The sequence below is a fragment of the Rhinopithecus roxellana genome, chromosome 2 (assembly GCF_007565055.1).
Source record: "Rhinopithecus roxellana isolate Shanxi Qingling chromosome 2, ASM756505v1, whole genome shotgun sequence".
NCBI classification, from domain to species: Eukaryota; Metazoa; Chordata; class Mammalia; order Primates; family Cercopithecidae; genus Rhinopithecus; species Rhinopithecus roxellana.
This window is the reverse complement of record NC_044550.1, coordinates 141,919,202-141,927,226: the sequence shown is the minus strand read 5'-3', so window position 1 is coordinate 141,927,226 and position 8,025 is coordinate 141,919,202.

Genomic DNA, 8,025 nt, shown 5'->3' with positions numbered 1-8,025 from the left:
TAACCTGGACATGAGAAATTCTGGTCAATGATATAGCATATCATCAACTATTTAGGTAAACCGCAGGAAAAGTTCTACACTTTGTTCTCTAGCTCCATACAAGTCAGTCAAATCTACCAAATCTTTGGAAAGTCTGAAGACCCAGAGTATACTACATAGTAAGTTCTACCTATCAAACGATAAGTAGAGGGGACATTACCTTATAGTCATGATGGAATAATAATAGCCTGATCTAACTGCCCATTATAAATTATTATAATTAATAACTGCCTTTGGACATTGAGCAACAGTCTATATATGACTGTGATCCCTAAGAGAAGAGAAACAAATTGAGCAACAGTCTATATATGACTGTGATCCCTAAGAGAAACAAAGTGAATTCAATGACTGCCCTGGTTTTCTGTCTGAAAGCAATTTCTAGACCACAGATCCAGGAAGGAGGGATCTGAACAGATCCTAGTAGCCTCACTGAATTGATGAGATGAAGATCAGAGTTTGGGGAGGCTGAGGTGGTGAGAGGTAGTAGGGCAGAGTTCTGAGGAGGAGGAAGCTATGCAGAAAAGGAGCTCCAGAAATATGCATAGGAATCTCTTGAATTTTTGCTGAGTATTAGGATACAAGTATATAGAATGACGCTCTACAAGTCTGGGCAAGAAAAGACTTTTTAGTTGTAAGCTGAATAAATCCCAGAGCACACATGAAATGGGAAAGTGTTTGTTGTCTGACTAGCCAAAGGGGAGTTCTCATTCAGCCCTGAAGCATTCAGTGGAGACCTTGGAGGCATCACAAGTTAGAAAGCAGGGCTGAACTATCCTTGGAGTGAAGGGTACTCTGGACCAGGGGTGGAAATTTTTTGTTAAATTTTCAGACAGCAAACATTTTAGGCTTGTGGGTCATATATTCTCTGTCACAACTAATCGATTTTAGTGTGAAGGCAGCCATAGACAATAGATAAGTGAATAGGTATGGCTGAGTTCCAGTAAAACTTTATTAACAAAACTAGGTGGCTATCCTGTAGGCTGTAGTTTGCAGACCTCTGTTCTAGAACAGTGCTGTCTAGTAGAAATATAATGCATGCCAAATATGTAGTAAAAAGAAATAGATAAAATGAATTTTCGTAATATCTTTTACTTAACAGTATATCCAAAGTGTCATCAATAGGTAATCAATATAAAATTGTTAATGAGATACTTTGCATTCTTATTCTCATACTAGGTCTTCCAAATCCAGCGTGTATTTTATGTCTTTATCACATCTCAATTCAGATTAGCCACATTTCAGTAGCCACATGTAGCTAGTGACTACCTTATTGGACAGCACAGTCCTAGCCTCTCTCTAGTAAAGCTTAAAAACAAATCTTGAAGATTAGCAATTAACTTCACTGCCTAGCAGAAGAAAGCCCAATACTATTTAAAGGAAGACAACATAATGCAAACGTTGAATAATGTAATAACAATGCCAGCATCAAACAAAATTACTAGATATGCTAAAAAGCGGGAAAAAATACCTGTAACAAGGAGAAGAATCAGTTAAGAGAAACAGACCTGGAAGTGACAAGGTAATGGAATTAGCAGACAAGGATGTTACAACATATTTTATTATTGTATATAAATATTTAAAGGAAAACACAAAAATAGTTGGGTATGGTGGCTCAAGCCGATAATCCCAGCAATCTGGGAAGTTGGAGTGGGAGGACTGCTTGAGCTCATAAGTTCAAGATCAGTCTGGGCAACAAAGTGATACTCCATCTCTACCAAGGATAATTTAAAAGTTAGTTGGGTGTGGTGGTGCATGCCTGTGGTCCCAGCTACTTAGGAGGCTAAGGTGGGAGGATCATTTGAGCCTAGGAGGTTGAGGTTGTAGTGAGCTGTGATTCTGCCACTGTGCTCCAGCCTGAGTGACAGAGTAAGACCCTGTCTCTAAATAAAATAAAATCAAAAATAAATGAAAACACAAAAATAATCAGAAAAAAATGAAAGATGTAAAAAAGAACAAAACAGGACTAAATACAACATCTGAAATGAAAATTTCACTAGATGGGATTAATAGCAGATTAGACAATGCAGAAGAAAAGATTAGTGAACCTACAAATATAGCAACATTACCTATGCAAGATGAATCACTGAGAGAAACAAAAAACTGAAAAAAAAAATGGTGAACAGAGACCCAGTGATCTGTGGGATAATATCCAGCAGTCTATCATACATGGAGAAAAGGAGAAGGGACAGAAAAAGTATTTGAAGAAATGATAGCTGAAATATTTCAAAATTTGATGAAAACTGTATTTCATAAATCTAAGAAGCTTAAGGAACCAGGAGCTGAAAAAAAATCATTAAAAAAAATTTAGGTCTAGGCATGGTGGCATGCACTTTTGTAGTCCCAGGTACTAGAGAGGCTGAGGTGGGAAGACTGCTTGAGCCTAGGGTTTGAGACCAGCTGGGGCAACATAATAAGACCCCATCTCCATAAATAAAATGAAATAAAGAAACAAAGGCACATAATCAAGTTGCCGAAGACCAGTGTTGCACAGAAAATCTTAAAGGCAATCAGAGAAGAATACACATTATATACAGAACAGACATCAGAAGGATCACAGACTTCATTTCACCTCCAGCTTTGCAAGCCTGAAGACAATGAAATAACATCTTTAGAGTGCTCAAAGAAAAAGGCAGCCTAGAATTCTATATTTAATGAAAACATCTTCAAAAACAAAGATGAAATAAAGTTTATCAGACAAAACTTGAGGGAATTTGTTGTCGGCAGATATATACAACAAGAAATGTTTAAAGGAAATTATTCAGGCGAAAGCAAAATGATACCAGATGGAAACTTGAAAGACACTCTTTCAGAAGTGGTAAATATGTGGGCAAATAGAAAAGACTGTGTTCTTATTTTTAAATTTCTTGAAAAGCTAATTGACTGCATGAAGCAAAAACAATAACACTGGATTTTTGAGATATATCAAATATATATGAATAGAAGTGAAATATTTAACCACAGCTTGAAGGACAGGATAGGGAGAAATGGAAGTCTATATAGATGCTTCTTAATTTATGATGGGGTTACATCCTGATAAACCCATCATAAGTAGAAAATATCATAAGTCAAAACTGGCATTTTATGGACACGATGGGATGCAAAACCACAAAACACAGTATCAAAAAACACCGGCAACACAGTACACTGTAGAGTATCTGTTGTTTACCTTCGTGACTTCATGGCTGACTGGCAGCTGTGGCTTACTGCCACTGCCCAGCATTGCAACAGACTATCACACGGCATATTGCTAGCCAAGGAAAAGATCAAAATTTAAAATCCAAAGTATGAGTTCTACTGAATGTGTATTGCTTTCCCACCATCATAAAGTCAAACCATCGTAAGCCTATAGCTATAAGAGTTTTACATTACATATCAAGTAGTATAATATTAGTTGAACATGTATTATGAGTTAGAAATGCATATTTTAAAAAGTAGGAAAATTATGAAAAATAAAATAAAGTTCTATGTATATACATAAACATATATGTGTGTTTGTGTATATACATATATATGTATCTCCAGCAATAGAGATAAAATGAAATATTAGAAAGCACTAATTAATTCAAAAGAAGCAGAAAAAAAGAAACAAACAATAACAAGGAGAGATGAGTCTAATAGAAAACCAATAACAAATAGTAGATTCAAATTCAGCCATATTGATAATTATGTTAAGTATAAATGGTCTAAACACTCCAATTAAAAGTCAGAGATTGTCAGACTGGTTAAGAAAAGCAAGATCCTATTATGTGCTGTGTACAGGAAAACCACTTCATAGAACAGAAAGTTAGAATTAAAAGGATGGAAAAAGATATATTAAGCAAACATGAATTACAAGAAAACTAGACTGGCTATGTTAATATCAGAGCAGACAATATGAAAAGGAACATTACTAGGAATAAGGCGGGACTTTTCATAATGATAAAGGCGTCAATTCATTGGCATGATATGACAATCCTAAATGTACTCGAGCTTCAAAGTACATGTAGCAAAACCTGACGGAACTGAAAGGAAATTTTTTTAAAACCCCACAATTAGAGTTACAGATTTCAATACTCTTCACTTAGTAATCAGTAAAGAAGTAAGACAGAAAATCAGCAAGGATATAGAGACAGTACCAGTCAACTGGACCTGACTGCACTCTGTCCAATGATAGCAGAATATATATTCTTTTCAAGTTTACGTGGAACATTAACCAAAAGAGACTATATGTTAATCATAAACAAGTTCCAACAAGTTTAAAAGTATTGAAATCATAGAGTATGTCCTCCACCCGTAATGAAATTCAGTTAGAAATCAATAACAGCTATTTGAGAAATCTCCAAATATTTAGGAATTAAGCAGTAGACGACTAAACAACACATGGCTCAGAGAAGAAATCACAAGAGAACTTAAAAAATATTTTGAACTGAATAAAAATGAAAACACACATATCAAAAGTGTGGGATGTAGGTGTAGCTACAGCAGTGTCTCAAGGGAAATACAAAATACTAAATGTTCATATTAGAAAATATGAAAGATCTAAAATTAGCAATCTAAAATACTGCCTTAAAAATTCAAGACATGGAAGACAAATTAAACACAAAGAAAACAGAAGGGAGAAAATAACAAAGACAAAAGCAGAAATCAATAAAATAGGCCCAGATGGCTTCAGTTGTGAATTCTATCAAACATTTAAGAAAGAAGTATACCAATGTTTTACAAACTCTTTGAAACTAGGAGGATGAAATACTGCCCAGTTCATCTTATGAGGCTAGCATCATCTTGGTGTAAAATCTGACAGATATTACAAGGGGAAAAAAGAAAAAAAACAGCAACTAGAAACTAATATCCTTCATAAACATAGATGTAAAAATTCTTAGTAAAATACTAGCAAATTGTGTGCAACACTCTCTTAAAGAAATAATGTCTCATGGCCAAGTGGGGGTTACTGCAGGAATGTATGAGCAGCTAGAGGAAGACTATTGAAGGTGGGGCTGTATGACAATGGGAAGTACAAATAAAAGTAAAATGAGAGCACCTTTGGCTCCAATAGTCTTGATTTCTATTTTGACTGTGGTCAACATTACCAAGCATTTACCACATTCCAGGAAACATGTTCAGAGCTTTATGTGGATTGTTTTGTCTTTATTAGAACCCCATGAGGTAGGTACTGTTGTTGTGGGCATTTTATAGATGAGTGAACTAAGGCACAGAGAAATTTGAGAACCTGTCTGCAGTCCCCTGGCTGCTAAGATTTGGATCGATGGTTGTCAGACTTCAGACCCTGCACTCTTTATTAATGTGCCACTTTGCACAGAACTGCTCATTTTCTTTGCTTTTGCCTAGCAAGGCTTATTTCATCAATCTGAAACACTTACCCACATTTTTGATCCATAATTAAGAACTGATCTCTGAATCAAAATGCTAACTACTTTCAAATGCAGAATATTTCCAAAATAAAAGTATGTTTCTTAAATTACAAAAGTCATAATAGGACACTGGAAGATATGTTCCGTTATCCCCTCCTCAATTTTGATGTGGTTACAAATATTGTGGTGTCCAAGAAGTGGAAAAAAATCCTTTCCCCTGCTATGTGTAGAACAAAATGCTTTTACTTTTCACTATGTGTAGACCTAGATTTTAGTGCTGGCACGGTGGCTTGATGGCATATAGACCTGGGCAAGTTCTTTAAGCCCTGTGAGCTTCATTCCCCATTTGTAAGATAGAACAGTTCTGCCTTCCACACAGGATAGTGTGAGGATTAGAAAGCTATCCAGGCACACTTCAATTTTATTTTCTTCCTTCTGCTTTTCCCTGACTTTTTCTCCTCGATGCTGCTTCCCCGGAGTCTCAGAAGTTTGAATCTCTCAAGAAAAATGTTTATCAAATTTTTAATTTTTAAATTTTTATTTTCTATGTTGACCTTATCTTACATAATTTTAAACTTGTTTTGACTATTGTCCACTATAAGAAATATGCTTTACTTCATAAACCAGTATATACATTATACACAAATGTATGTATAATGAACGTGATCACCCAATTTACAGTACACACTGGGAAAGTTATTATTTTGAAAGTAATAACTACGCTGGGCCAATAAGAATAAAGCAGGGTGTTCTGGGCAAATTGGGCCACATGTCCCCAAATCACTTGACCTTATGTATTTGGATGCACTCTGTTTTCTTGTATTCTAGCTAATTTAAAAAATGCTTTTCAGGACCTATTACATTAATTTTGTAAAAGCATTTTTTAAATTAGCTAGAATTTAATGAGTCTAAACCGAGCATTTCTGCTTACCTCTAGAGAATAACTTGTCTGACTACTCCAATATTCTTGGTTGCAGAAGTGCAGAAGATGAGCACACACACATACGGAGAATTTCTAGAGAATTCAGCTGCTCAGAACAAGGTGCATTCCAATTGCCAGAGCTACACTCATTCTAACTCCCTTCATTCATTCTCTAGCCATTCTTTTATTCACTCATTTGTCAAATGCTTTGAGCACATTCTGTATTACCAAATGCTGGAAGCTATCAGACACTGGGTGCTGGGACATGGTTTCTGCCGTTGAGGAGTTCCTGTGCTCTAGTGGGACTGACACAAAAATAATCACAGGACAGAGAAATGAGTGACACCTTAGAGGTGAACAAAAGGCCTTAGGAACATGGAAGAAAGATCCACCAGCTGTGCCAGGGAGAGGGACTGGGTTCTGAGGAATAGAGTTAACATTGAAATTGATGAAGTCCTTGAGCAAGATGTGGATGCACTCAGGGAGTGAGAGGAGCTACTCAAACCGGCCAGCACGCTGCTCAAGGCAGCTCACAAGCTGATGTACGTGATATTTTACTACCAGAGTTAGTATGTATGTGTATCTATTTCTGTTGTTTTTCTCAAACTTAGGTTAAACTTCATGAGCTTATGTCACTTCATGACACCCCCTGTATGTCTGTCTCCCCAACCTAGTTTTTTTTTTTTTTGAGACAGAGTCTTGCTCTTGTTGCCCAGTTTGGAGTGCAATGGTGTGATCTTGGCTCACTGCAACCTCCACCTCCCAGGTTCAAACGATTCTCCTGCCTTAGCCTCCCGAGCAGCTGGGATTACAGACACCCATCACCATGCTCAGCTAATTTTTGTGTTTTTAGTGGAGATGGGGGTTTCACCATGCTGGCCAGGCTGGTCTCGAACTCCTGACCTTGTGATCTGCCTGCCTCAGCCTCCCAAAGTGCTAGGATTACAGGTGTGAGCCACCGCGACCGGCCTCCTCAACCTGGTTTTTTAACATACAACAAATGGGTGTCAGTTCCCTCTTCTCCTTTCTTCTTTCATCCAACTTACCCAGCTCTCTTTTTCTTCACAGCACTTTTCATCTTCTAAGTATACTATATAATTTACTGATCTATGATGTTGACTATCTGTTTTTTCCTAGAATGTAAGGAGAAGATTGGTCTGGAATTTTTTTTTTTTTTTTTTTTTTTTTTTTTTTTTTTTTTACTGTGGTGTCTCCCGGTTCCTAGAAAGGTGCCTAGTATGTACAGAGTAGGTTCCTGATAAATGTTGGGAATGCCTTGAAAGGGTTAGCAAATTTCCATATCCAGTACATAGTTACTGTCCCCTTAGGTTGGAAGGAAAGTGTAAAGAAAAATAAAGACCTACAAAGGATCATTTCTAAAAGCATCCTTTTCCTCTTCCAGCTTCAACGGTACTTACTGGTCATCTGCTCTGGGTTAGCCCTGCTCTCGGATTTCAAGAAGAGCAAAACAGATCCCATCCTATTTTCATGGACATCTCCTGCCAGAGTGGAAGCAGATGTTAATGAACTATATTACTGAAAATTTGGGATAACTGCTAAAGAAAACAAGTGGAGTATTTTATGCTTTTGTTATGAAAGCATGAAACAGCAGCACATGACTTGGCCTGGGAAGCCAGGGAAGTTATTTTTAAGCTGAGTAGAAGTCAACTCAGTGAAAGAAAGGAGTGGGAGAGAGAGCATTCAGGCAGAAGAAAT